The 21,557-nt window shown below is 56.4% G+C and overlaps 1 protein-coding gene across 2 annotated transcripts in view; it reads left to right on the top strand.

Annotated features, from left to right (window-relative positions):
- The window catches only part of RAI1 (retinoic acid induced 1), a 125,040-nt gene that overhangs the window by 23,983 nt on the left and 79,500 nt on the right, over window positions 1–21,557 (top strand). The window contains exon 2 of one of the 2 annotated variants that reach the window (XM_017514841.2): window positions 19,901–20,035. The gene's annotated coding sequence lies outside the window, so the exon portion shown is untranslated. The remainder of the gene's footprint in view (window positions 1–19,900; window positions 20,036–21,557) is intronic. The other variant, XM_017514839.2, reaches the window with a different exon arrangement.

The following is a 21,557-nucleotide window of genomic DNA, read 5'->3' as shown; positions in this document are numbered from 1 at the left end:
AGGAGCTGATACATGGCCTCTGCTGCCTGTGGTGGTGGTGGTGGTGTGTGAGATGTCCTTAGGAGATGTTGGCCAAAGTTTCCAGATGCTCACCCTCCCAAGCCTAGGGGAAATTGTGCTTCCTGGTGGTCTGGGAAGAGGGGGATCATGTGACATGTGAGCAAACGTGACATGTCCTTTCGCCGCTGCACTCCAGCCTGGTGACAGAGTGAGACTCCTAAAAAAAAAAAAAAAAAAAAAAAAAAAGCCAGGCGCAGTGGCTCAAGCCTGTAATCCCAGCACTTTGGGAGGCCGAGGCGGGTGGATCACGAGGTCAAGAGATCGAGAACATCCTGGTCAACATGGTGAAACCCCGTCTCTACTAAAAATACAAAAAATTAGCTGGGCATGGTGGTGCGTGCCCGTAATCCCAGCTACTCAGGAGGCTGAGGCAGGAGAATTGCCTGAACCCAGGAGGCGGAGGTTGCGGTGAGCCGAGATCGCGCCATTGCACTCCAGCCTGGGTAACAAGAGCGAAACTCCGTCTCAAAAAAAAAAAAAAAAGAACTTTATTACCAGTCAGTTCTGGGCAGTGAGGTGTGAGCAGAAGTGACATGTCCCTTCTCGGCCAGAGACTTTCATGCCGATGAGGATCCCCACCACTCCCTTTCCTCTGGTAGCCCAAGGTCAAGGCGGCAACTGCTCAGTGAGAGAGAGCCTCCCTGCCACCCTGATGGATGGTAGTGTGAAGGAGAAATCACCTTTTGTTGTTTTGATCCCTTGAGATTTGAGAGTTCTGTTAAAGCAGCATGGCTAGCACATCCTGACTGATTCATCATCATCCCCACTCACACCTGTCCCCCGCCAGGGCTCTATACAGGAGAACAGCAGTCATGGAGGAGAGCTGTCAAGAAGCAGAAAACTTTAGGCCGGGCGCAGTGGCTCACGCCTGTCATCCCAGCACTTTGGGAGGCCAAGGCAGGCAGATCCCGAGGTCAAAAGATTGAGACCATCCTGGCCAACATGGTGAAACCCCGTCTGTACTAAAAATACAAAAATTAGCTGGGTATGGTAGCTCGCCCTGTAGTACCAGCTACTCAGGAAGCTGAGGCAGAATCGCTTGAACCCAGGAGGCGGAGGTTGCAGTGAGCCAAGATCACACCACTGCACTCCAGCCTGCTGACAGAGGAAGATTCCATATCAAAAAAAGAAAAATAGAACTTTATTGCCAATCCATTTCTATAATTGTTTGACTCATTTTCTTACTCATTTGTTCACTTTCTCACCAATTTCCTCACATCATTTATTCCTTTAAAAAAACGCCTCTTGGCTGGGTGTGGTGGGCATGCCTGTAATCCCAGCACTTTGGGAGGCCAAGTCAGGCAGATCACCTGAGGTCAGGAGTTCAAGACCAGCCTGGCCAACATAGAGTAAAACCCCGTCTCTACCAAAAAATACAAAAATGAGCCAGGCGTGGTGGTGTACACCTGTAGTCCCAGCTATTTGGGAGGCTGAGGCAGGAGAATTGCTTGAACCCAGGAGGCAGAGGTTGCAGTGAGCCGAGATCGCACCACTCCACTCTGGCCTGGGCAACAGTGCAAGACTCCCTCTCTCAAAAAAATTCCAGAAAACAGCAACAGAAACCAGACTTCTTGAGCACCTGTTTCACAGGCCCGGAGGGAGCACAAAAAGGCCAGCAGGGAGCTTCGGACCGTTCTGCAGAGCCACAGTGCTTGCCCAGAGGCCAGCAACCCCTGTGGGATGCTGGGGCTGGGGCATCAGATTTGCAGAGCCGGGCAAGGGAAGGAATAGAACTTGGGGGAGTGGGTCTGCTTGAGAAAGGCCTAGAGGTGACAGGAGACACTAGGCAGTTGGGTCCAGCCAGCAGGGATGGGGCCAGGTAGTGGCCAGTCTGGAGGGGACTTTGCCCCCGGGTGATGGAGTGTGCAGTGCTCTGGACTGAATGATGAGAGTGGTGTGCATAAGTGAAATGAGAGGCCAGCGGCTGGAGGCAGGAAGACCCAGGTAGACGGCTGGGCCAAAGATGCAAGTGGGCAAGGGCTGGCGTGGGTCCAAGGAGGGAAGAGTGGGGCCAGGGAAAGTCCAGGGCTGGATGGCCAGTAGCTGGAGGGAGCTGGGGGCAGGATGGGGGTGCCCTGTGCAGTAATGGGGAAAGTTTGAAGGATCAAAGTAGAATCGAGGCACCCGAGCAGAGTCCAGCAGAGATGTCCAGGATGTAGACTGGCGAATGGACAGAATACTGAAGGAAAGTGAGAACCACCCTGCCTGCCCACAGGCAAACCATTGGTTTGAGGGTGGGGCCTGCGCCTGGAGCCGGGAGGCACACTGCTTATTCTCTTTGTGGGCTCAGGGGAAAAAAAGAATTGAAACTCCCACAGGGAAAAAGTTTTTAAAGACTCCACCATTGGAATGCTGATCTTGTATAACAAGAATGTTTTAATCCATGCATTTGAAACACAGTTACTGAGCCCCTACTGTGAGCTGGGCTCTGCTCTAGGTGCCCATGGGTGAGCAGACAGACGACAGTCTCTGGAGCCAGGCAGCTAAAGACAAGCAATCTGAGTGAAGTGTAGAGCGTCTCAGATGGTGATAGGCCGGGCCTGGGGGCACACTCCTTAGTCCTAGCTACTCAGGAGACCGAGGCAGGTAGATCACTGGAGCCCAAGAGTTCAAATCCAGCCTGGGTAACATAGCAAGACCTCATATCTGAAAATAACTAATTTTAAAAAGAAGATAGATGTAGTGAGAAAAAAAGTAGAGGTGGGAGGGGCCTCAAGGATAGGGGAGATGCATGCAGTTTTTTTTAAATTTATTTTTATTTTTTATTTTTGAGATGGAGTCTGGCTGTGTAGCCCAGGCTGGAGTGCAGTGACGAGATCTCCACTCACTGCAACCTCTGCCTCCCGGGTCCCAGTTCAATTCTCCTACCTCAGCCTCCCAAGTAGCTGAGATTACAGGCACAAGCCACCATGCCCAGCTAATTTTTGTGTTTTTTAGTAGAGACGGAGTTTCACCATGTTGGCCAGTCTGGTCTTGAACTCCTGACTTTGTGATCTGCCCGCCTCGGACTCCGAAAGTGCTGGGATTACAGGCGTGATGCCCTGCACCCAGCCGAGTGCAGTTTTAAATCTGACTGCCAGGAAACACCTCACTGAGAAAGTGACAGGTGAGAAAGGTCAGTGAACCTTTTGATGTCTAAAGGAAGGGCATTGCAGGCAGAGGGAACAGCAGTGCAAATGCCCTGGGGCAGGAGCAGCAGGGGAGCCACTGTGGCTGGAGGGGACTGAGAGGGGAGAGGGTTCCTGGAGGACTCTGTCTTTGTTTGTTTGAGACAGGGCCTCACTCTGTCACCCAGGTTGGAGTGCAGTGGTATGAGCTCAGCTCATTGCAACCTCCGCCTCCCAGGCTCCAGTGGTCCTCCCACCTCAGCCTCCAGAGTAGCTGGGACCACAGGTGCGCGCCACCATGCCCAGCTAATTTTTTGTATTTTTGACAGAGACAGGGTTTTGCCATATTGCCCAAGCTGGTCTCAAACTCCTGAGCTCAGGCAATCCACCGGCCTTGGCCTCTGAAAGTGCTGGGATTACAGGTGTGAGCCACCGCGCCGGCCAGACTCAAGCTTTCATTCTGAGTGAGTTGGAGACCTCGAGAGGCAGGCTCCAAGCTGACTTAGGATCTCACAGTCTCCCTTGGGAGTTGAGGGGGCCAAACAGAGCTTGAAGGGCAGTAGACGGCTCCCGGAGGCTCTGGCAGGCCTCAGAAGCTGCAGCCACATCAACCAAGCTGACCCTACCGTCGACCTCCAAGGATTGGGGAAACAGGCTCTTTCTTCCTCCTCTGCTGCCACCTCTGATGGTACTTCAGCCTGTGCCTTTTTTCCGGGTCTTCTGTAAGTGTATATTGACCCTGAGGTGGCAGCAGCAGGGGAGGCAGGCCTCCTCCCCAGGAGAAGACCCCTTGATGAACTCTGAGAAGCTGGTTGCTTAGCAAGCCCTGTTTTCTCTAACTCTAGTGCTAATCAGCCTAGATTGAATGAACAAGGAATTGGCTTTTGCACCTTCCTGTCCTCTCTTCTCCACACACACACACACACACACACACACACACACACACACACACTTTTTTTCCTTAGAAACAGAGTCTCACTTTGTTGCCCAGGCTGGATTCAAACTCCTAGGCTCAAGCAGTCCTTCCACCTCAGCTTCCTGAGTAGCTGGAACTACCAGTGTGTGCTAGAGTGCGTGGCTAGGGACTCCATTCTAGAATCATGGAATCTTAGGGGTGTCCTGGGCTGCCTCTTGACTCAGTGGGTCACTTTCTCGCACATCTCCTTGTACACCTCCTGTGGCTCCAGGCAGCTCAGTCTCTTTCTAGCGACTGACGGACTCTGGACAAGGTGAGAGGCACAGAGCAGTGGCCCAGAAGTTAGGAGACCAGGGTCCCCATCCCAGGCTGGGCACCGTAAGTGGACACCATAACTGACCCATCCTTTCTCTGTACTCAAATGCTGCAGCCCCTTTGCGAACACCCAGAACATTCCAGCTTTACAGCTGCCAGGGTTCAGAGTTGAACCCTGTGCCCTGGGCCCCTGGCACTCCTGCTCCAGGCACAAAGGGACATGCCACTTTACAGATGGGAAGACTGAGGCCCAGAGTGGAAGGGAAGGAGAGGAGCCCATTCCAGGATCCTAGCTTGGGATTTTTCCCAAGGTGCTCCAGCGGCCACCCGGGGACCATCATTGTGACAACAGTGATAACTGATGGAGGGTCTAGTGTGCCGGGCACCGTGTTGAGAGACCCCGAGGAGGGCGTAGCATCCGTGTCCACAGGAGGAGGCTGTGAGGCTGACAGCACCTAGGGAGCGCCGAGCTGGAGCTGGCTGGGCTCCGGGCACATGGCTGTGCTGTTTGCTGTCTGCTGTTTGCCGTATCATGGGGAATGCTTAGGCAGGCTCCCCTCAGTCTCTCTCTGCTTTGGTCCCACCTTTACTCAGAAAAGCCCCTTGCTGGCCCCCAGGTACCCCTACCCTGAGTCTTCTCTACCCCGTCAGGCTCCGGAGGCCCCTGCCTGGCTTGGCCTCCCTGCTGGGTTGACCGTGGTCACTCCTGGCTGGAAGCTGACCCTCTTCACAGCTGCCCTAACATACAGGCCACAGTGGGGCATTTCAGTTCCAGCCTGGGGCAGCTGCCCCCTAAGTCTCTTTCCTGCCCTGCCCTGGGCCTGCTCCCATGCCCCTCCAGGGTTCGGAGTTGAACCCTGTGCCCTAGGCGATTTTAGGCGTAGCATCCTAGCACGGATGCTACACCCTACCTCGTGCCTCACTCTGGCCCTGAGCTCCCTTCTCTGGTCCAAGGAGCTGCTGGGCCTTGGGGAGGGGGAACCCCAGCACTAGGTCCAATGTGATGTGGCTGGGCTCTGTCTGCTGGGGCCTGAAGCTTTCCTCTGAACCTTAAGGGGCTCCCAGATCAGCTCCGTGTGGGCTGGGGTTGCAGCTTCTAGAGTCTTAGAAACCTGTTTTTCATGGAGTCAGACAGAATGAGCACCCAGGAGGAGGCATTTTGAAGAGCTGGTGCTTCAGGAGGAAACGTGCACAGCAGACATGCGTGCACACATTCCTGGATGCCAGCCTTGTGGCTGTGCACCTCACACTCATTCACAGCACACGGACGTGCCCAGGTGGTCAACCCTTGGACACCCACACCCCTCTTACACCCTCACACACACACAGTGTACCACCCACCCAGCCCTGGCCACACTCACGTCAGGGTCCTGATAACCTCAAGCACACACAGACACCAGGTCACGTGCACCTTCACATGCGCTGGCCGCCGGGGTGACAGCAGCAGAGTTGACTCAGAAGCCTGCTTTTCACAGAGAGTCAGAGCCCAGAGGGGGCTTTAGCCACAAAAAAGCATTTCAGGGAGAAGGGCTGCCCATGTGCCAAGCATATGCCCCTCATCTACCCAGGACCCTTTGTGGGAGCTGAGGCACATGGAGAACCTGGGGCATCCATCCCACTCTCCAGCACCCACCCCCACGTGGACACATGGCCACCGTGGCAGCTATGGCCGTGATGAGGGGCTTTGGCTACTTTTTAAGCAGTGCCCTTCCCCCACCCTAGTGTAGGGGTTGGGGGCTGCCCAGAGACCCTCCTGGCCCCGGGGGCCTGTGAGTCAGAGGCTGCCAGTGGTGGCCTTTCAGCTGTGGCTGGGGAAATGGTGGTGCAGTGACCACCGAGACCAGGACTCCCAGGGGAGGCCCTGCCGGCCCCGGCGCTGCTGTCTTGGCCTCACTCAGCCCCACCTGGCAGATGTGCCGCTTGTGGCTACCAAGGACTTGCCCCCTCCTCATTTCAGAGGTGGAGAAACTGAGGTAAAAAAGTGGAGACAGCCAGGCGCCCCTCCCACAAGGCCCTGCCTTGTTTGAGACAGCCCTCCAGGAAGCCCATGCATTCTCTAGGTGGGGACCTTTGGGGCCATTTTTTCCAGAGGCCCAGAGAGGGCTGTCGTCTTGCCCAAGGTCACACAGCAAGGCATAAGCTAGCCAGTCTTGGACTGGAGAGCTCTCCAAGGGCCCCCATGTGCCTGTGTGGGGGGTGTTGATGGGGGGCAGGTGGGAGGGAGGAGGTAGGGCTGATTTGTTTCCCAGCCTCCTCCTCCCCCTCCCCTGCTCCCTTCTCTCCCTCACACGGTTTGTTTGGAGAATGACTCACAGGAATGCAGCAAAATCCTGATGGATGGGAAGGCAGGGCCGCAGTACCCGGAAAACCTCTCCAGGGTGGGAGGCGGGGCTGAGCCTTGGGGCCTGAGAGGCTGGTGATAGGGGAGCCCTGCGTGCAGGTGGGGGCCTGAATCCCTAGAAGAACTCTGGTCACGGCCTGGCTGGGGGCCACCCCTGCTCGGCAGAAACACGCAGGCCTTGGCTGCTGCGGCGCCCCTGGGCCACCCGTCCCCCACGATTTCCAGCGTTGTGCCCAGAGGCATCTGGCGCACAGTAGGTGACTAACACGTGCATTTTGGCACTGAGTGTGACCCAAATTAGACTCTTTCAGTTGTGTGCACTGTCCCCCTGGTCCTCCCAGCTCCCTGGGGTGGCGGTAGTGTGGGGTGCTTGCCATTCAGTCCTTTTAGAGAGGTGACCCAGGGCTTACTTCGTGCTGGACGCTGCCTGGGGCTGGGAAGGCTGGGATGGAGCCAGAGGAAAGTGGGAGAAGTACATGGGATGGAACTTCCCGACTACACCCCAGATGTGATGAGGCCTCGACAGGTCCCGGAACAAGGTGAGGCATCCTTAGAGGACACAGGATGAAGTTCCAGGCAAAGGAATAGCGGCTGTGAGGGCTCCCTGAGAGCGTAGGGACCCTGGGAAGGTCCCAGTCTTTGAATAAAGGTGGGTGGGACCTTATTGGTGGCTAGGGGGGCATTAGGGTCTAGACATCAGGCAGCAGCATGAACTGAGGCCTGGGCTGTCTCCCAGGGCAAGCCCTCCTCCTGGGCACCACATCTGGGGCCTCCGAGGAGGGACAAAGCATTCACCGGAGGGACAAAGCATTCACCGGAGGTGGGAATGTCCCCAGGCCCAGCCCCTTAGTGCCTGCTGATGGCTGTCACGCGGGCGTCCAGCCCTGATGACCAGATACATGTTTTCAAGAGAAGCTGGAATTTGGATTTTCTGTGAACTCTCCTGATTTTCAAATGCAGGCTCAATTAACAAAAGGCACAGTGTGGTTTGAACCGCACATGTCCGCAGGCGGAGGACCTCCGGTTTATAATGTCTGCGCTGTGGGGCGCTTGGGTTTTGCATTTGCTTCTTTTACATTCCTCATTTTATTGGAAACAGCCCAAATAGTCACTGAGCTGCAACTCCGTGCTAGGTGCCGGGGCTCTATCAGCAAATAAGACAACATGTGACGGAGCTGCCATTTTAGTGGGAGAAGACAGTGAACAAACATATATCAGGTGATCTGTGTTAGGAAGGAAATGGAAGCAGGGGTACAGAACAGAGAGCAGCTGCCAGGCCGAGCCCACATCTGGGTGGAAGGAGCAGCCAGTGCAAAGGCCCTGAGGTGGGGCCCTGCCAGGTGTGTGAGAGGCCGTGTGGCTGGAGCGGGCCTGTGGGAGGAGGTGAGGTCAGAAGGTAGCAGAGGTCCGATGGCATAGGAGACTGTGGTCTGTGGTGTAAGCTTGGTTTTAAGTCAGGTGAGGAGGGAGCCATGGAGGATTCTGAGTGAGGGAGGGTCAGGGGCCGGCTTGATTTAACAGGCTCCGTTAAACCAGGCTCTGTTGAACAGGCTGTAAGGGCTGAGGGGGGCAAGGATGGGCCTAGGAGGCCCAGAAGGGGCTAGTGCACTGCTCTGGCTGCGTGATGATGGGGCCTGAACAGGATGGGGGCCGTCGCCAGAGGGTGGCCTGAGGAAACTGTGGTCAAGCCTCTCTGTGGTGTGCAAACAGTACTGATTCTAAGGACTTGGTAGTAGCATGGAAATGGTGACTGTGTATAACGCATGTATCAGGTGATACGTGTTAGGAATCCTATGTGAAAACAGGATTAGAAAATTGTACATTAAAAACACACCAGCCCCAGATGCAAAAGACTGCAGATCATATAATTCCATTAATACGAAATGCCCAGGACGGGCAAATCCAGAGAAACCAAACGAGATGGGCAATTGCCAGGGGCTGAGGGTGGGGAAATGGGGAGTGACTGCCTTCGGGGACAGGTTTCTTTTCGGGAGGGGGATGAAAATGTTCTGAAATTAGGTAGTGGTGATGGTTACACAACTTTGTGAATATACCAAAATCCTGAATTGTCCCCTTTAAAAGGGTGAATTTTATAGTGTGTGAATTACAACTTGAAAAAAAAATTTTTTTAAGCACAATTTTGGTATTTCTGACCAAAATTGATGCACATGGAAAAGATGGCAAGGAGCTGGGCGTGATAGTGCCTGTGGTCCCCAGTACTCGGGAGGCTGAGGCAGGAGAATCACCTGAGCCCAGAGTTCAAGACTAGAGCCTGGGTGATATAGTGAGACCCTGCCTCTAAATAATAATAATAGGCTGGCCACAGTGGCTCATACCTGTACTCGCAGTACTTTGGGAGGCTGAGGTGGGCAGATCACCTGAGGTCAGGGGTTCGAGACCAGCCTGGCCAACATGGTGAAATCCTATCTCTACTAAAAATACAAAAATTAGTCTGGCGTGGTGATGCACGCCTGTAGTCCCAGCTACCGGAGAGGCTGAGGCATTAGCCTCTAAAGAGAATCGCTTTAACTCAGGAGGCGGAGGTTGCAGTGAGCCAAGATCTTGCTACTGCACTCCAGCCTGGGCAACAAGAGCAAAATTCTGTCTCGATAAATAAATAATAGATTTTAAAAAGAAAAGATTGTAAGGAAATATTAACAATCATTGTCACAGGGTGAGGGGTATTCTGGATTTTTTTTTTGGTCTTTCTACTTCTGTGTACTTTTCCATTTTTAAAAATCAGGCATTTCTCTCTAAAAACATAAACACTTGTGACCAGGGCCAGGGATGGGGGATCCCTTGTGGATCCTCCAGCTGCGTGGCTTTCACGTGGGAGGTTGGGAGCAGGAGCTTGCCCTGGTCCCCGGCTCTGACCTTCTGGAATTCCATTCCTGCTCACATGGCCTTGGTCAAGTCACAGGACCAGAGATCCCAGCAGCCCTCCCCTGGAGAGTGTCCCAGCCGCCCACGATGCCTCCACCCAGAGTCTGCCCCGTTCTGCTTGCATGCCTTCAGCCGCAGGTTGCTCACCACCTCCCAAGCAGCTCCCTCCTTCCATTTCTGGGCAGCCCTGCCTGCTAGCAAGCTCTTCCTTATATGGAGGTGAAATCTGTCTTCCTGTTGCTTCCTCAGCTCCCTCTCTGAACCCCAGTTTCTGGGTCTGCAGAAGGGGGCTCCCAGGCCTCTCCCTGCCTACCTTGGCCACTGGGAAGTTGTGAAGAGACTCGGGGACCAGCACCCCAGAGCCTGTGTTGGTGGTCATTCAGCTCTCGGGATAAAGCGTGGGTGGGCCTGTATCCTGGCTGCACAACCAAGTAAGATTTCCACATTCAGTGTCCAGGCCATGGCTATGAAATTGGAATGTGATACTCATCCTGGAGACTGGAAACTCAAACCTCTCCGTGGGCCAGGAGGGAACGATCATCATCAGCGCTAACATTGTGGAGCGCTGTGGCATGGCCAACAGCGAGTGATGCTCATGCTCTCATTTCCATTCGTCATCAGCACGGCCTGGGCCCTGCGGTTCTGCCCCATTTTAAAGGTGAAAAACCTGAGGCCCAGGAACGTCATGGGAGGCAGCTGGGTGCGCGCCTCCTGGCACACACTGTGGGAGTGCTGCAGGTCAAATACGGAAGCCAGCAGCAGGCAACCTCTGCCCTACAGAAGGGCACAGCAGGACTGGAAGGAAATGCTGGCTGTAGGCTGGGCTCAGGCCCATTGATGTGTTGTGGCAGGTGAAGGGTCTGCATGTCTGCTCTCCAAGCTGCCTGTCGCAGGTGCTGACTTTGGGAGGATTCTCCTTGGCTTGGCACAGGAGCTTTCTTGCTGAGCTTGGGGAGAGAGGTAGTAACGTCGCCCTCCACCTCATGGACTTCCCAGTTTAGAATGCTGCTTCCCATCCCACCCACATCACCCTCTGTTAGGTAAGCAGGAGCAGAAATGGAATCCCTCATCTCAGCTCTGGAAACTGGGGTTAAGAGGGGGTGGAACTGCCCAGGGGCACACAGCCAGGGCAGGCCCAAGCCAAGAATTGCACTGGGGGTGAGCAGGGCATGCCTTCCCTGGCTTCAGTTATGTGAGGGGCCAAGAGTCATCGTTTTACCACCCAGTCCTCTCCTGGAGAGCCGCGGGCATCTGAAGCCAGGGGCTCTGCCCGTTTCCTCTGCACTTGTGCCTGGGCTAGGCTGCTCTGAGCTGGGTCCTGGTGCGGAGGGTAAATAAGCAGCCCCATGACAAGCTATGAGACCAGGCCGTGGTTTGGGCTTGACCCAGGCCCATGCCTCCCTCTTCTGCTCCCAGAGCCTCAGTGCCTGCAGCTCTCAAATGGGCTAAGGACACCTACCTCAAAGGATGGCTGAGAGGATTCCGCGTGGGCTGCTTGGCACAGCTAGCTCCAGCTCCGCATGTTACCCCTCCCGTGGTGTAGTCACCTGGGCTCCACCACAGCATGCTGGGATGACAGCACACGGCGAGCGGCGTGCTCACTGGCGTCCTTCCTCTGCCTCCCCCGGGCCCCTTCCATTCACGCGGTAGAAATTCAGATAGCACAGCAGTGAGTGTCCCTCTTGCTCCTGACCTTCTAGCAGTTTCTTCCCCATCCTTCCAGGAGCGATCTCCACAGATGCTGGTGCCCCTGGGAAGGGCTTTCCATTCACAGGTTCCCCTGAACTCACCCTGGCCCCAGAGAGGCTGTGCCCAGTCTGATCCTTGCCACAGAGCTGAGAGGACCGAGCCCTCAGCCCTTTGCGGATGTGTACTTGGAGGCTGTGAGAGGGCCAAGCTGCCCCTGGGAATCCCACATATTCTGTTCCACAGCCGCCTCCTGATGTCTGTTCCGCGCCCTCCTATGTCAGGAGTGGAGGGATGCTGGAAGGCCGTGCAGCGTGCGGTTACCTATTTTGCAGATGACAGACTGTGGTGGGGGCTGGGTTTCCCTTAGCAGAGAGAGAGTTGTCCAAGTCATGCCAAAGGCTTGAGGGCATGTCATAGCCAGTTTGAGTCCAGGCAGGAGCTGCAGCCATCAGTCGGGACAGAGTTGAAGACATTAGAGGTCTTTACCCATCTGGGGCCAGAAGAAGCCTGGAGGCAGCATGTCTGCTGCCATCAAGTCCAGGGAGGGCAGAAGCCCATGGAGCTCTGTGCTGAGTCGGGAAGGGGCTGGAGGGGTCACTTGAGGAGTGGTTAAGCCACCCAGAGATACCCATGAGCCCTGGAGTCAGGGAACAAAAGATGCGTGCAGGCAGGTGACTGACACTTGGGGGTGTGTGTACTTCTACATAGAGAAGCCTCCGTGTTCTTACATGTGCATGTGTCATTGATATGTATACGTGGGTATGTGTCAGTACACATTTCTGCATGTAAGTGCATGTGCATGTTTGTATGATTGTGTGAGTGTGTATACACACAGATGTGTGTACCCATGTTTCTGGATGTGTGTGCCCAGCCTGAGGTGGGGACGGGGTTCTGTCTGTGTGTGCACACGTCTGTGTGGTTTTGTGCCTGTTCATGTGTGTGGTGTCTGTGTGTCTGAGTACACATTGTATAGAGGGTCTAGGGGCTGTGTATGAGGCAACTATGTGGTTCTGTTGGACTCTTTGTGTGTTTTGTGTTGGGTGTGTCTACCTGTGTGTCTGGCCCACACACTGGCCCAGGGCAGGACAGAGGGGCTTCTTGCCTGGTGCTGCTGGACTCACTGGTGGGGTTGACGTTGCTGGCTCTCCTCAGGGTGGGATGGCATGGAGCAGACCCATCCTGATGGCCCAGGCAGCCTGGGAAGGTGCCCGCGGGATGCCCACCACTGGGGCCCCACCAGCATCAGGGCTGAGGCTCAGGCTGTGATGGGCTCAGGTCTTCTCTATAGATAGCAGTGACTAGATGTCTATGGCTGGGGCCTGTGCCTGAGGTCAGAAGTCCATTTATGGAAGAGGCTGGGGGTCAGTCTGTTGCTAGGATTGGGGAGGGATCACAGTGACTGGAGTCAGGAGTCAGAATGTGGCTGCTGCCACAGGTGAGGGTCAGTCTGTGGCTGCAGTTGGAGATTAGTCTGTATAGCACAGAAGACAGGTTAGACCTTGGCCACACCACTGTTCCCAGCCCCTTGGTGGCTCCCTGGCACAGTGATAGGTTTGAGCCCTGGGCACAAGGGGCAGGGGCAAGAAGGTGCCCGTGTCCCTGCTACCAAGCAGGCCTGTGCCCAGCTGTTCCCATGGCCATAGCAGAGAATCCCAGCCAAGCCAATGTGTCCAGAGTGTGTGGCTTCATTGTAGCTGGAAACCAAGGGCGCCCAGGACTGTGCTAGGGCGAGCAGGGGCAGTGCTTCCCAAGTGAGACTGAGAGAAGACCCCTGCCTGCCTCTCGGTGCCTCTCCTAGGCACCCTCTGGTGCCCAGCCCTGTGGCTCTAGAACCCTCCTTCGCTCTCCTCCTGCCTTTCTTCCTCCCCACCCCTTCATCTGCTCTCATCCTCCCCACCCCCCAGTCTGTCTCCCTTTGCAGCTGCCCAGTCCTCTCTTTCCCCCAGCCAGCCTCCTGCCCCCAGCCGGGGCCCTTTGAACCTCAGGGCCCTGCCTCTTTCAAGTTCAGCAGTTTTGACTTCACTCAGATGCTGGTGCTATGGAAGGAAGATGAATACCCTTGGTCTGGACGCCCCAGGAGAAGGAGGCTGTGTGGAGGTGCAGTCACAGGCCTGCAGGTGGGGGCCATCTTCCTGGAACGCGTGTCCAGTGAAGGGTCCACAGCGGGGGTCAAGTGGGGCTTAGACTTGGATTCTTCCCTGTCTAAGCCCAAAGCTGCACTGACCTTATCTGGTGGCCTCCTGCAGTCAAGTAGGGAAGGGTGGACAGACACACAGATGGCAGGAAAACTACAGACAGAAGAGATCAAAGGTCATTCAGATCAAAGGCAGGCAGAAAGCCTTGGTCTTGGCCCAGCACCAGCATTCCTGTGCAGACCCCAGCCCAGGGCAGAAACTGAGGTGTGCTCCCTCCCGCCCCTTCCTCTGCACGGGTCAGCGGTGGAGGGGGCTGCAGATCAGCCTCCATCCTGGAATCTGGGGAGTGGGGACACTGAGGGGAACATAAACTATTTGAAAACGTTCCAACAATATAAGGGAACTTGGCTCTCTCTACTCCCAGTGCTCCCCACCCCCATCAGCTAAAATCTCAAGCTCTTTGCTTTCAAAGAAAAGCATTTTCTCAAGTGTTTTGCTCTCAGTTTCACATGGTAGCCCCAGCTTGCTCAGAAAGTGCTTGGCATTAGAGGGTTTTAATGGGGAGAAAAGGGAACAGGGCTGTCGTTGGTGAATGACCATGCCAGCCCCATGCGGGCAGGATGTCTCTTCTGTTCCCTGCTGTCCCATAGGGCCCTGAACAACACCCGGAACATGGTGGGTTCCATAAATGTTTACAAAAGGAGAGATTTGTGGGCAGATTAGCTCAGTTGGGCTGGGACACCAAACCGGATCCATGGGGGTGGGAGGGCTGGCAGCGGCAGACCTGGATCCACATGCTCATAAAAAGGGGATATTGAGGCTGGGAAAGTAGGAAGGTGACTGGGGAGATGTCCCCCTGCTGACTCAGGGCACAGTTCCTGGTACAGTCACTAAAAATGGGGCCTCTTCAGCAGCTTTCTAAGCTACATTGGCATGAAGGGCATTAACGGGTTGGAGCAGGCACAGTGGAGGCTGAGGAGGGGCAGGGGGTGGCTCCTTCCTGAGGCATTTGCTCTCCCACCAGACCTGCTAGCATGAATGGCAGATCCCAGCAGCCGCATCCATCCTTCTTGCAAGTTGCTCAGGCAAAACATGTCAGCGAATCCTGCTAGCCCTGCCTTCAAAATAAATCCAAACTCTAGCCCCTTCTCATCGACCCCACCCTGGCCAGGCCTCATCATTGCCCACCTGGACTAGTGCAGGATGCAGGCTTCCCTGCTCCTGGCCTGGCCCTGCATCTGCTCTCTTCACAGGGAGAAACTCCGACCACCCAAGGGAGAGCATGTCCTGCTCCTGCTCACCACACTGCAGAGTACCTCATCTCATTCAAAAAGCCAAAGTCCTTACAGTGGTGTGCAAGCCCCTGTAGGTGTGGGCCCTGTCCCCTCTCTGCCCCTGTCTCTTCCCGCTCATTCCCCTGGAGCCGCACTAGCCTCTTGGCATTCCTTGAAAATCCCAGCCTGGCCGCTGTCTCAGGGCCTTTGCACTTGTTCTTCCTTCTGCCTGCAGAGCTTTGCCTCCAGATAGCCGCATGCCTCACTGCCTTAGTCTGCCAAGTCTGTTCTCAGGCTGAGCACAGTGGCTCTCTCCTGTAATCCCAGCACTTTAGGAGGCCGAGGTGGGTGGATCACCTGAAGTCAGGAGTTCGAGACCAGCCTGGCCAACATGGTGAAACCCCATCTCTACTAAAAATACAAAAATTAGCTGGGCATGGTGGCAGGTGCCTGTTATCCCAGCTATTTGGGAGGCTAGGGCAAGAGAAGCCCTTGAACCCAGGAGGCAGAGGTTGCCGTGAGCTGAGATCATGCCATTACACTCCAGCCTGGGCAACAAGAGTGAAACTCTGTCTCAAAAAAAAAAATCTGTTCTCAAATGCTCTTGAGTATGAACTCTGACCACTCGGCATAGAAACACAGCCTCTGCAGATGCTCCCAGCCCCTTCCCTGGCTTTATTTTTCCATAGCATGCTTCACCTAATGTAACATACGACATCATTTACTTATTCATTCTGTTTCTTGTCTGTGGAAACTGGAATGAAAGCTTTGTCTTGTTCCTTGCTCGGAATCCTCCACACAGAATGGAGCCTGGCATCTAGTAGGTGCTCAGTAAATATGTGTCAAGCCGATGGAGGCATACTTCTGCCACCTTCATGTTGTGTGACTAGAGACAAGTGCATTTCCCGGACCTCAGTGACCCAGTCTTTGAAATGATGAGATTTACTGATGGAGTTGGGGGAGATACATAGAGATTTGAAGTTGCTGCCCCACTACTCAATAAACAGGTGTGGAATGGATGTTAATAACTGGTCCATATCTGACCTCAGGCCTGCAGGCTCCCAGCAGGACCAGACCAGGGCCAAGCTCAAATGTGACTTGTGGGTCTCAGTGTACCAGCCTGGCCTGGTGGGCCTCCCTATCCCTTGTTTCCACCTGGGTGTCCCCTGGCTAGCTTTGTCCCTGGTGGCCTGTCAGCAAGCCTTGTCCTTGACTGGCTCCATTGCCTGCATTCCTCAGGCCCCTGCTTGGAGCCCTCAGCCCTCTGCCCACCCTGCCTCTCTGCTCAGCAGCTCCTGTAGCTCTGGAATGGTGTCTGGACACGCACTTGCATGAAAGCAGCTATTGAGATAGTGCTTGACAAACAGAAGGGCTGACCTGTCCAGACCCAGGTTCTCCAGAACACAGCCACACCTCCCCAGGAAGAACTGGGCCCTTTAAAACCCGTGAGTGCCCCTACCATCCCAGTGAGGGAGGAGCTCATCTCCCCTGGGGGAGACTCTCTTGGTGAAAGGTGAAGTCAGAAGCTAGGGAGCAGGAAGCCTGCCAGCCAGGCAGCCTCCTCTTCTGGTGTTCCAGCAACATTTATAGGGGCTGGGTGCTGGCACCATGATCCCATGGAATCCTGCCAGTAGGGTCTGATGGAGTAAGCAAGGCGTTGGGGTTTGTGCACACTTAGGTTTGAATTGTGAGGTTGCCCTTCATTTGATCCGTATTAAGCTGCTGCATTACTACAGGCCATGCACCGTGCTTGATGGAGGTGAGCAAGGCATCTTGAAATTTTGAGTCGGATGGGATCCGACTGTGTTGCTGTGTGGTCTTGGCCACTTCTTTGCAGACTCTGAGCCTGGGTTTCTCCTCTAGGGAATGGTCAGATCCTGACTTTGGGGTGCTGTCTTGTGATTCTCCATGATAACCCTTGTGGAAGGGCCCTGGCCAGCTCGGGATTGCCGTCACTCTGTGACAGATGTGAATGGCAGCTCTCCTGAATCAAGACCCCTCCGCCCCACTATCCCAGGAGCCCCAAGGAGTCCTTGGAGCTGGGGAACAAGAGAGGCCCCTGGAACAAATGACAGGCTCTGCTCTTTTTTGAGACAAGCCACCCACCACCATTCCATCCCTCTACACCCATCCCCAGAATCTGGAATCTGTGAAGGGTATTCACTGAGCCACCTCAGTGAGTCATGGGACGTGTCCTGGCCCTGATGTTTTCCATCCCCTACCCCAACCTCCCACTCCCATTTTCTCCAAGGGGACTGTTGGCTCAAAGAAGAGAAACCCTGGGCTTGGTCAGGCTTACAGGAGGAGGGCTTGGTTTAACCTCATTCTTCCATGCATTCACTCATTCATTAAACAAGTGCTTATGGAATGTGTACCAGGAACCATTCCAAGTACGGAGGATACACCAAGGAGCAAACAGACAAAAATACCTACCAGATACATAAATATGTAAATGACAGCATGTATTAGAAGGTGGGGAACAGCATTCCAGGCAGAGGGAGCAACAAGTACAAAGGCCCTAAGGGGAGAGTGTGCCTGGTGAATTCAGGAACGCAAGGGGCAGTGTGGTGAGTGGGGCAACAGGCTGGGGCTGAGGTCAGGACATGGTGGGGGCCTAACTGTATGGGCTGGCACCAACCACCTGGGGGACTTTCTCCTTACCACTCAGAAACTGGGGAGGGAAGACATTCTCTCCCCTCCAAGAGAAGGGAGCCCGACTGCCCTCATACCGTCAAGTCCCTCTGGCAGTCTTGGCCTTGTGGGTGGCTGCATGGAGGAGGTGGCTAAATCAGGATGTGACAGGGACAGTCTGGGGATAGTGGTGGTGGGGTGTCAAATTGACGACCAGTTTGGTGATCCCCAGCAGGGATCTGGTCTTTTCCATTGCCCCCTTAATGGTATACTCAATGGGCATCTCCTGGTTCACCCAGCAGCCTCAGGACTGAGTGACCCTGGTTCCCAAGACAGATACTGAAGACAGAGACTAAGCAGCCTGACATTTTAAATATGGGGTGTCCAGAGCAGAGCAGGGGCTGCCCAGGACCTAAGAGATTCATTTCCGGTGGCAAGGCCTGCTACCAGGCTTCAGGGAGTGCCAGAGAAAAGGTGCCCGAGGCCCACCTGGCACATATTGATGGGCAGGGTTGGGTGTAGGTTGTATAGAGACTTTCGTATGGGCAGGGTGGGGGGTTAAGTAGGTAGAGAGGGGAGCAGCACTGAGCAGCAAAACCCAAGTGTGACAGAGGTGGTCAGTAGCTTCTTCCAGAGCAGAGAGGGGCCTGAGAAGGAGGAAGTGGACTTGGAGGCCGAGGAGAATGAGACAGACTCACTGGCCAGCGGGAGAAAGTGGTGGGACAAGCGGCAGCTGACACATCTGTGTGATCCCTGGTGCAGTATAAATCCGGTAGATGGATGGACACGTGGACGGATAGAAAGGTGGGTGGATGCAGCGACGGATGGATGGAGGGATGGATGAATGAATGAATGACTGCGTGGGCGGTGAGCTGCTGAGAGAGGGGCGGGCCAGCTGAGCGCTCAATCACAGCCCTGGGGCTTGGCGCCGCCAGCTGCACTGAGAACACCCCTCACCGCAGCCCTGCCCTGGGGCATGTAATTACGTGCCCCCAGGGCTCTGGAGCGGCTGCTGGGACTACAGTGAAGAAGGGCCCACGCCACCACCGCCAGGCTCCAGGCGCTGGCCTTGAGCGCGCTCCCCTCGGCTACTTGGGAATCTAGAGTCGCCGTGGTCTGGCCCCAAGGTTCCCGGTCCCGCTCTTCTTTGTCTCGGCCTAGTTCTTGGCTGTCTCCGGGCCGTGACCCACCTCTCCGGGCGGTCCTTGCCGTGTGCTTCTGTGCTGCCCCAGGATCATCTGAGTCTCAGTTCTCACTGCCAGCTGGGGAGGGTCCCCAAACCCTGTGCCTCTAGGACCGCGGGGCAGGCAAGTGGCAGGATCTCCAAGCTGCGTCTCTGATGCGGTGAGGGGAGGCATGGGATGAAGGCCCCCTTCTTCCCCACCTTCTCGCTACGCCCCACCGCTACTACACGCTGCGCCGCGACCCCGTGCTGCCTGTTCGCGCCTTAAGCGGCTCTTCGGTCGGGGTGCTATCCCCGACGCCAGGAGGACTAACCCCCACCCGCCAGGCTTCAGACCCCACGCAGATCCAGCCACACACACGACCGCCTGCAGATATTCACCACAGCCCTTTAGCCAACCCAGAGCCCCGCACAGGCTCACTGCCCCTACATCTACAAGCCCACTCGCAAACAGGCCCACACGGCCACACAACGGCCCTCCGGACACTCAGCCCCATGCAGGCACAATCTCATACACACACAACCTCACACAGGCACAATCCCACCCACGCAGTACCTCATGCAGTCACACAACCCCCCTATAAACAATCACACAGACACACAACCCCACGCAGTGCCGCATCATTCAGTCCCGCCGAGACCCAGAAACACATTCACAAGCTTGTATCCAGACCCCCCCCAAACCCCGTGACATTCACTCGTAGGACAGACCAGAAATATACAGCCACATAGATACACACACGGACCTAAACGCACAGCCAAGACCTCACCCGCAGGCTCGTAAGTCACTAGAAAAATATTAAAGCGTTCCCTCCCTCCCCTCCTCTATCTTTGACATACACACGCCCGCGCGCGCGCGCGCACTCTCACACTCACACCCCCCGTCCCTAAGCGCCCTGGAGCCTCGCAGCCAGTGACCCCAAGCCCCCGCGGTGAGAGCCACGGGAGCGTCTCCCCGGCGCCCCCTCCTCCTGCTCCCTTCCAGAGCTCATCACTCCCCCCAACCCCGCCCGCACGCCTCCTCCTTCCCTGCCCCCTCCTCCTCCTCCCTTCCCCCGCGTCTGGGGCGCGGGCTGCGCGCAGCCAAGCCCCCTCGTCGCGCGCCCCTCCCCGCGCGCGCCCCGCGCCCGCATCGCGCTTACCGAGTGGATGCGGCCACGGGGCCGTCTCTAATTACCTCCTGTCCCCCAGCGGCCTGTGAATAATGGCTACTGAGGGCGCTCGCAGGGGCTGCTAAGAAGGAAACGCGGGGCGTGAGAGGCGCGGCGCGCGCGGGAGCGCGAGGGAGAGGAGCGAGCCTGGGGCCGCTGCGAGCGACTGGCGAGAGAAAGGAATCGTGCGAGCGCTCACATTTTTTTCTCCCAAGGATCTCATCTGGCCACCGCGTTCTGGAAGAGGCAAGGGGGAGAGCGTGCGCGAGAGAAGGAGAGAGACGGCGGGGGAAAGGGAGACGGCGAGACGCGCAGCGCCGGCGCCCGGGAGACCCAGGAGGAGCCCGCAGGTATTGTTGGCGGCGGAGCTTTGTGTCTTCGGCGGGCCGCCGTGGGCGCCAGGGCTCCCTGAGCCCCCGGCCCACTGCCGCACGCAGACCTACCCGGAGCCCGGGACTGCAGGCGGGGGTCGCCGCCCGCAGCAGACACCCCTCCCGCGGCGCCGGGATCTTGGCTGGAGTTGCAGATTTGCCTGTTTGGGGGTTTTCCACGCTGGTTGAGGGAATAGGTCTCAGGAGAAGGAATTTCTTTTTTTCTTTCTTTCTTTCTTTTTTTTTTTTTTTTGGTCGCTTTTGGCCGCAGTTTGGTTGTGCTGGGGATTCCCCCCTCCCCTTTCCTCCACAAAGCATTGGTGAACGGTCTTGGCGACTGTGGTATTGGCGGAAGGCATGGGGCTGAGATGGCGGGGCTGTTGGCCGCAGATGGGGAGGCTAGAGATGCCAGAGAAGGAAGGAGTTCTGTTCAAGTTCGCAATCTGCGCACCGAAGCTGGTCGGACCGGGGAGGGCGATCCGCGCGCCCGATCCTGCTCTGGGCAACCGGTGGGAAACTTCCCGGGAGCGCGGCCTCCCTGGGGACTCGGCGCCCCCAACGCCTCCAGGCGCTTCCTCCGGCCGCTGCCGCCCCTCCTTGCCGCCCGCCAGCGCTTAAGGTCGCGCTCTCCCCACCCCCGCCTTCCTCCCTTCCCTGGCGGCTTCCGGATCTGGACAGAGCTGCAGGAGCAGCTTCAAACACTTCCCCTGGAGACCCCTCCCCACTCCTCCCACAAGAGCCTGCCTGGTGGGCCCCCTGCCCTGCGTCCCAGTCTCACGCGCGGTCGAGTGGCCAGGCCGACAATGAAATCTCGCACTTATGCCGCGGGGGAGTGGGGTGGGGAGGAGGGTCCTTCCTGGGGCTGCTGACCCTGGGCCTCGGGTAGGGGGAGGGAGGGGGCTCCCGGGGGAGGGGCTTGTTTGGGTTAGAGACGTCGACTTGGGATGGCGCCGGGGCAGGGAGGGGGCTGGGGGGTGTGCGCGGCCCTGCCGAGAGGCTTGGGTTCGCGGCCGGGGTCTTGGATGGCAGCCCCTCTTGTGCTTGGCGATTGGCTGGTGACTTCAGGCACGTCGAGGGCCCTTCTAACCTCAGCCTCCTCCCCTCCGGTACAATGCGGGCTGAAAGAGGTGATCCCGAGGGTGCTGTGCTGGTGTGACGAAGTGTTTGTCTCCTGCGATCCTCAGCAGACGCTGCTCCGGTGACCCGGAGATCCGGACGCCTCACCCCCTCCCTCTGGGCCGGGGGGAGGGGAGGATGAAGGGGAGGAGAGTGGTGGGAACTTCTGCTTTTCCCACTGCGGCCATGGGAAGGGAATGCTAGCCCAGAAAATTTCTGGGGACTGCAGTTCTGAGGCGGGGGCTCAGTCGAAGGGGCGACCGCCGGATCAGAGGCTTGCCGGCACTCAAAGCCCCCAGATTATTTTGCTCCAACGGGGGATGCAGAGGAGGAGGAGACGTGGAAGAGCGAAGGGCTAGCTGGACTGGCGGTTGGGGGGTGGAGA

Source organism: Cebus imitator, unplaced genomic scaffold (genome assembly GCF_001604975.1).
Source record: "Cebus imitator isolate Cc_AM_T3 unplaced genomic scaffold, Cebus_imitator-1.0 Scaffold538, whole genome shotgun sequence".
NCBI lineage: Eukaryota > Metazoa > Chordata > Mammalia > Primates > Cebidae > Cebus > Cebus imitator.
The sequence above is the reverse complement of the archived record's forward strand: the minus strand, read 5'-3'. Positions and strand labels throughout refer to the sequence as shown.